The sequence below is a fragment of the Brassica napus genome, chromosome C9 (genome assembly GCF_020379485.1).
Source record: "Brassica napus cultivar Da-Ae chromosome C9, Da-Ae, whole genome shotgun sequence".
NCBI classification, from domain to species: domain Eukaryota; kingdom Viridiplantae; phylum Streptophyta; class Magnoliopsida; order Brassicales; family Brassicaceae; genus Brassica; species Brassica napus.
Window position 1 is genome coordinate 50,844,269 of NC_063452.1, and position 8,178 is coordinate 50,852,446.

General features: G+C 34.2%; 1 non-coding gene across 1 annotated transcript; it reads left to right on the top strand.

The window, feature by feature from the left end:
- Positions 1 to 7,797: 7,797 nt before the first annotated feature.
- LOC125593493 lies at positions 7,798 to 7,916 on the top strand. The gene has a single exon (XR_007329397.1). It is a non-coding gene; the product is annotated as a 5S ribosomal RNA (ribosomal RNA).
- The last annotated feature ends 262 nt before the right edge of the window (positions 7,917 to 8,178 follow it).

Sequence of the window (8,178 nt, forward strand, 5' to 3'; positions counted from 1 at the left end):
TAGTGGTACAAGAATGAGTGATGATCCTAGACACAGAATTAAATGCCATTTTGCAAAGTGGAACAAAGTTATCACTTGAATCATAGTGGAGTTCGTGGTAAGGAGGTTGCACGCTAACTAGTGTTGGAGTCGGTTGTAGATCGTCTGAAGGCTGATTGTTTGGTTAATTCTAGTTAGTAGTGATCATCGGAGTGTCCTCCGGTGGGTGATGTACGGTTGTTATATAAACCGGAGAAACCTGAACACTCTCAGAACTGTGGTCAGGAGATGTGTAGACAATGTGGGAATTCTGGTCAGGTGATTCATGGACAGTTGGTGTGTGGATGATGGGGTTGAGAGCAGGGGAGCTGACCGTAGGAGGAGTGGAAGGTGGCGAGTCGTCCATGAATGAGCTTACACGATACTAGGTATTTCCGGGCAAGGAGGTCAAAAAGCTTTCCGAAACAAGACTGACGAATTGTTTCAAATTTGGGAGTATCTAGAACATGCCGTATGAATGGTATAATCTCCGGCGAGGAGTAGATGTTCAAACTCCTAGTGGGGAATCTATCAGTTACAAATAGTCTCGGCGGGAGACGAAAGTCGTGTTCCTGTATTCAGAAGAAGGTTCTCAAATTAATTAGCGATGTGAACCAAAATCTGGGAGGGATCTGGAAAAACTCTAATTTCTAACAAAAATAACGAGTACGGAGTGGAAGAAAGCCTAACCTCCGATTTCCTTTTGCGGTGGGTTTGGTTGCCTAGTACTCTTCTCTTTCTTCTTCAACTTTGGTTTCATCATGGTTGATTACAGAGAGGAAAAGGGTATTGTTCAATAAGATGAGAAATGATGAGGAATTTTGTGTAGAGGAAATTACATAATCAAAACAAGCGGTGAGTATTCTGGGTGAAGAAGAAAGAGAGGGTGGGTCGCGAAATTAGGGTAAGCGAATTGAGAAAGTAGATCTGGAATTCAAAAGTCATGTTGGAGAGAAAGGGTGGTTCGATTATTGAATTACTTTCTGACATATTATTTTATGATATATCGCTTAGTTAGAGTTGGGACAGTGACTGGTTAGTTAGAGTTAGAAGATAATATAGTTGAGTGTTATTTGAGGACATGAAGGACATTGCTTATTAAGAAAGTGTGCCTCCAGCCACATGTGTCTTTATGCGCAATTCATAAGTGAGAAAGTGTCATAAAAAGTAAAAATTTCGTTTAGTTTCACTGATGTCAGTAATGATTTGAAATACTTGTACGGGTAGTTTAAAGTTTTGATATTTACATCTGTCTGCCACAGGGTCTTGAATTCATTAAACATTCCTCTGTCAGTGGAGACTATTTGTGTCTTCACTGCACCCGTATTCTCAGCTTTTGCGTCATGGGCAACTTACCTTTTGACCAAGGATTGTCTTTCGCCTAACATGACCTCTCTAGTGTTAGCAAATGTCTTTCAAGGTGAATACACATAACCTTTACACACATTGTTATTTCTTCATTGGCGTAAAGTATGATAAGGTTAGGGATGTGTATACTTGCTTCACGTTGTGTTTTTTCATAAAAAGAAATTCAATGCTTCTTAATATTTTAAAAAGGTTTTAAAGTTGTGTTTTATCATTCTAAAAATATCTCTTTCCATTCTTAAAATAAAATATAATTTTTGAATTTGTATCTTATTTAATCATAAAATATTCAGTGGTAGTTTGCAATGGTAAATTTATTTAACTATTTATACTAATAACAAACTGTAAAGGAACTTATATATTTTATTTGGTCCTTAGTAAGATAATAGACGAAATCTAATAACCAGTGTTAGCATATTGTTGTTTTAAAAACTATAATAATTATAAATAACTAAATAACTAAATAAGGAAATGAAAAAAGAACCATCATTAGAATATATGCAATTTAGGTTAGGAAAAGGGCCATCCTTCTACGTTTATTACTAACTAGGGGGTTTTCCGGGCTACGCCCGGATTTTTTCCTATAATATTAGTTTAATTTTTATATTTATATTTAAAAAACAAACAAATATGATAAATGCAAATTTGAAATATATTTATATTTATACACTGAAACTTGTTATAGAATTATAAACATAAATGCAAATTTGAAATAATTTGTTGTGTTTTATTGAAGTTTTATGTAGGATATTAGTAAGATTAATAAAAAGTTAACTAAATTATAAGTTAAGATCTATATATATTCTTTATCTTGGTTATTTATTTTTATGTAAAACAATTGTAAAGCTTATAATTAGTACTGTATAAATTTTGATTGGTTTTAAAATTATTAAGTTTCATTTTTGATCTTGTCTTTAAAAGAAAGTACCACCGACTTGTGTACCGGTTCTTTATTTGTTGTCTTCAATTTATCGTTTTAACCAAAATAATTTTGTCAACCTTTTAACCAAAATTTAAATTTAACATTTATTGTTGCTATTTAATTTCTGTGTTTTTTTAAGTTTGTTTGTGATAGAAAGGAAATTTTGCTTCATGATTTGAAATATTTTTAGTTGTAAATTTATAGAAGGTTTACTTTCTTACCGTTGTTGATGTAATATTAATTTTACAGTTTCTTATTTTAATTATTTAATTAATCAGATTTTTTGGAAATAATTTTGAATATTGATACTATTATTTGATGTTCTAGTTTTTTTATGTTTGCTGGGTAGTGTTTGTGTGCTCGGTCATCCCTTTATGCAAGGTTGAGATACTTGCTCAAACATGGTCTTGAATGACCTCTCGAAAACAGGTATGAGGGAGGACTTCAAACCCAACTAAAAAGCTTTCTGAAATTTATAAATGGTAGATATATACAAAAATTATCACTGTCTGAGGTCTGGAATTAGGTTTTTAATCAAAAATTCTGAAGAACTCTTAACTTAAATCTGATTACACACATTGCATAGACGTTTTGTGTGTTTTTGAAAATAATTTATATACAAAATGGTTTAAGAATTCTAACTCCTACGGTTTGATCCTGCCCTACAATCTGAGTTGCAAACTTAGAAACTACATTATTATTATTCTCGTATTTGCCTCATTTATTCTTTTGTGTTTCATGACCTTTTTTTTAGGTTCCATGACCTTTGTCTATGATGCTTTGATAGTATTGTGTACAAACTCATTATTAAATTTTACTTTAGTTATACACATTCTAAGTTAGTATCCAGGCTATACATGTTTATATTAATAATTTTTTTTATATTTATAATAATTTTAAAATTATCAAAATAGAAGATCGTTTTTAAAATTGTAACCTTTAAATTAACTACCATTTTCTATTTTTTGATATATATATACATAAATTTTGTTTTAAATGTACTTTTCATGTGTAATACACATTATGTAAATATATTTTTTGTATATGTAATCTCATGATATAATATTTTATAATCACATTTAATATGAGTAACATATACTAATTATTGAATAAATTTAAATTGCATCTTTTTCCCCAAAAAAATCACTGTTTAAATAAAATATGTTCTATAAATATTGAATAATTTGAACACTAATTGTTTTTGTTACAGGATATTATTATTAGCATATTGTTTATAGTTCCATAATCTTAAAATATGACTGCTGCTGTTTAGAAGGACTATGCTTTTGATTTCGAATTGCCTAATTCTTGATGCATTGGTTATAACAAATTTGGTTTAGTGTCCTAAACTTTTGAGAGTTCCAAAGATGCTTCTTAAATCTTTATTACAACATTTACTTTTACATGAAAGCTTCCACATTTGGTTAGCATATTACACAGTATAATGTATACCAGCGTGTAATATCCTTTTCTCTCTTCTTCACCCAACGCACAAACCAGAAGGGGAGAGCGGCTAGGGTGTTGCCAGTATTTTCTTTGGCCTATGGAGGCAAAGTGTTGATACTAACCTCTAATATGAGGGGAGGGGGGAGGGGAAATAAATCTAAAGGTCTCTTAAATGTAAGAAGAGAAAGGTTTGTTGTTTGAGGGTTTTGTCATGAAACCAATTGGGATGACCGGAGCAAGGCATTCTTATGGGAGAGAAAAAAAACTGTAAGCCTCTCTTTATCTGAGAGAAAGTAAGTTTCTAGCTACACTCCTTCCTCCACTTCAGAAAGAAATAATGATGTGTTCTTGACACTGAAACCAATTGTTTGTTCTTGGTTACCATTTGCTTCTATGTCCTCATTCAGTAACGGTACTTGAAACTGTTTTAGACTGTTTCCATCAAAGTCAGCTTGAATCCACAGATCATTAATGTCTTTTGTCATGAGTCCACTGTGATAGAAACCTATGTCCATCAATGTCCGTCAAATCGAGTTGTATTGGGGAAGAGAAGCAAATTAGGATAGAGAAACTTATGTGAACACTCTCAGATGAATAAGAAGGTTCATAAATTGGGTCACCATCATTGTCGTTATTTTCAAAAAGGCAAAAGCATCCTCAGCGGTTAATGAAGCTCTTCTCAATAGATACTGCAAAGCAAAATCGTCACATGTTAATGGAGGTAGACAATAAAACTGTCCCATAAAAGCTTTACACAAATAATTCTGATGCAAGAAACATTCTTCTACATAAGAGAAACTTGAAGAGATCTGCCATAAACATCCCTTATTCCAACTTGTTTGTAGAAACTTTCTATACCGATTTGGATTTAGAAGCAATATGAAATCAACAGCGCATGTTACCCCAGTGATTCATGTGGTATACCCACTGTGAAGCCAAAATGACAAAAAAAATACAGCATACCCAAAGTTTTATCATAATAAAGAAAAACAGTGACCTTGTACACTTCTGAATCTATGTACCGATAAGCAGTGTCGTAAGGACAAAGCCTTGTGGTTTGAGAAACTGGTAGACAGGCCCTCGTTTATTGTTCAATCTCTGCCACAAAAGTAGAAAAAAAAACTGAGCAGTAAAAAAAATCAGTATCTTCGTTCTTTAATGTAACACATGAAAATTCCTAAAACCTAGACTTGGTGGTGGTTACCAGCAAAGTATATTATGCACTTGGACTGAGATTGACGTCCTTCGGATATGTTCAGCATACTGGAGAATCTAACAAACCTGTTAAAAAAATTTCTTGTTCAAAAAGATGCAAATCATCAACAGTGATAGTGAAGGGATTGATATAACAAAGATTTAGAGATTGAAACATTGTACATGCTGCAATCTCTTACCAGTTACCATAGACAGTGTTGGATCATGATGAAAGAGAATGAGTGTTGATGATTAAAACTTGTTGGTGAGCATCGTACTTTAAGGAAGAACTGATTTTACATGTAGCAACAGCACGGCTCAGTCTAAAGTACTCCTTATGTACAGCCGTGGGAAAACCTAATTGCCAATTAGAAGAAGAGAAGGAAACACACATTGATCCATCTGTTGATTGAAAAATTGAAGAATGAAGCTAGAAAGAACATGAAGCAGCTTCACAAAAATTGAAAGACACTAATATCACAAAATGAGCAAAATTATCGGGTTAGAACATGATTTCATACATGATCATATATAAGAAGAAGCTCTAGACCAATAACGAAACTACCTTTAGTTGTGGTCCTCGGTTGCCAGAAGTTGATTAACCGAAACCGTAGCTCCGAGTGTCTTTGGACATGAGCAACATCATTTTAGAGCAGAGATGTACGGGCTTTGCCGGTTGATTTCCTCATTCTGTCATTGGTTTCTCTGAAAATTTGGTTAGCTTAAATAGGGTGAAGGGGAGAAGCAAAGAAGAAGGGAGATATATAATTGTGGAGCTGATGGAAGGGAACAGATTCATGTCGTTTGGGTTATGATAAGCACATGAACTTTATGAGACTTAGATGCGGAGGCGAAGGAGAATCGGAAGTGGTGTAACGGCGTGCTTTGGAGGAAGACGAAATGGAGAGGTCCGAGTCAATTTTGTGTTGTGTGAATGAACGAATGACGTGGTAAATTAGAGACATTTGATTGGTTGATTTAATATGTGGACGTGGACACTCTAGATGCTATAGCTCAATCCCTTTTCTATATTGGATTATTATCGAGCAGATTAGCTAACATTAAACTCTCGAGCTTTCAATTGTAATTAATTTCCAGGTCAATTCATGATTGCACTGCTTAAACTCTTAATTTGCACATGATTGTATATATAAGAATAAGATCATCAAGAGCAGAATCGAAGGAGTATAAGCAGCATAAGATTGTGTAAACCTTATAAATGCAGCACCCATGTGACCTGAGATAAAGGAACATAGACGAGAACGGGTTAACCAAGTTCCTTAAATGGCACATGCCTTAATTTTTTAATCAGAACCATTAACATCAGTCGGTAAATCTACGTTGAAGTTTGCATCCTCTTGTCTTCTACTATCAGGAAGAATTGTTCACGTACATGATGGAAGAATGGCTGTTTAGAGTAGATTTCTGACAATATATTTTAGAAACTCTCAGGAGTCTAACCTTCTAGTAAGCTTTGACCATAACTTCTCTCATTTCTTTCAAGGGTTTTACTTGATTCTGCAGAGACCAGACCACAGTCACATAATTTATATAAAGTGATTACTACATAATTATTAAAAATGATATTTACTCATGCAACTGCACATGTATATCAGTAATAGCATGATTAGCTTGAAGCTGAAAGAAAGAATTGCTGAGAAGATTCTTAGTATTACCATTTTCACTCCACAACTGATTTAGAAGCATGTTATTATAGCTCAAATGGAAGACCCTTAAGAAAATAAGAAACAAAACAGTCTAGGTCGATCAGTGGGTTAATCTTTTTACATCTTATGGATATAATATATACTATCAGATACTTACTAATGAACATAAACAAAAAAATTATCACTTCCTTTGAGAATCGTAGCAACAGTGGGTTCCATCTTCTCATTATCAGGATTATAATACTACACAAACAAATTGAGAGTCATTTTTTCTACAATTTTGATAGAATAAGCAAAACGTGTTTTGGACAGGAAGCTAAAACCTTCGTTCTTAAAAATGAGATGTGGCTTTTAGCCTTGCCTCAATCTTGTTCCACTTTTGAAGAACCCCGTGAGCACCCTGTTAATTTGTATTGATAAAAGCTATTGAGCCAACCAATCCAAACAAAAGTCAGAGAAAAAGAGTTACATAAAGAGCAAGAAAGTGTTTGTGAATGTACTTCTTACACTTTCTTCGATGATGACAGAGCCTTCTAAGTTTTTTTTCTCGAGAAAGGGACGGCTCTGCATAAATATCCATGCTCCTGTAGCACAAAGCTCCTTGAAGTGTTTCATGATCATATGGTGAGATATGACGCTAAGCCGAGGGAAATCACATAGCAGCGCAAGCTGGAACGCATCAAGTACATTATCAGCGTTACGCAAACCATGTTGTAAAAGACATCCACAGAGCGTTTCAGCTGACGAACCACGTACGCGTGAGATGGAAGCAGCAAATTCATCAAAAAAAAGTCAGCTTTAATCTTTACTAAGAGAATGTTAGAAGAAGTGAAGCAATATTTTGTACTAAGAGTAATGGAAACAAATAAAAACGTGTACCACATGCAGATTGATTGAGACTGTATGCAACTTGCCATGTCTTTTGGCTTACTTTTGGTATCACAGTCAATCCCTGTTAATTTAAAAACATAAAAGAGACAAATTTAGTTTGTATTCGGTTAATTAAAGATCTGAACTACACAACGAATAAGTTTTATAAGTAGAGAGCTTTACAATAGTATTTGCACGAGTTTTTGAAGACGAAGATAGCAATAGGAATTTGAAGAGGTATTCCAAAGGCTGTACGAACTTGAATAAGGGATGAAGAAGGTGGGTTATAAGCTGAAATTAAGATATGAATAAATAGGGTGTGATCATACCAGCACTAATGCACCGGATCCCATCAGAACTCCGCAGTTAAGCGTGCTTGGGCGAGAGTAGTACTAGGATGGGTGACCTCCCGGGAAGTCCTCGTGTTGCACCTCTTTTTAAAAAGTGTTTCAAAAAAAAAAAAAAAGAATAAATAAAGGATTGGATGATTGAGGGTAAATACTTAATAGTTACAACTTCAACGAAACGGAGAGTTGCAGAAATCAATCAGCAACACCATGGAGAAATGGAAGAGGCTAAACAATATCGACGGTCATTGGGTGAAGGAGAGTTGGGCTTATGGCTACAACAAAATATTAACAGGCCATACTCAGCCCGTGTAAATTCTATGCTGCGTAAAAGAACGTATATGTGGCA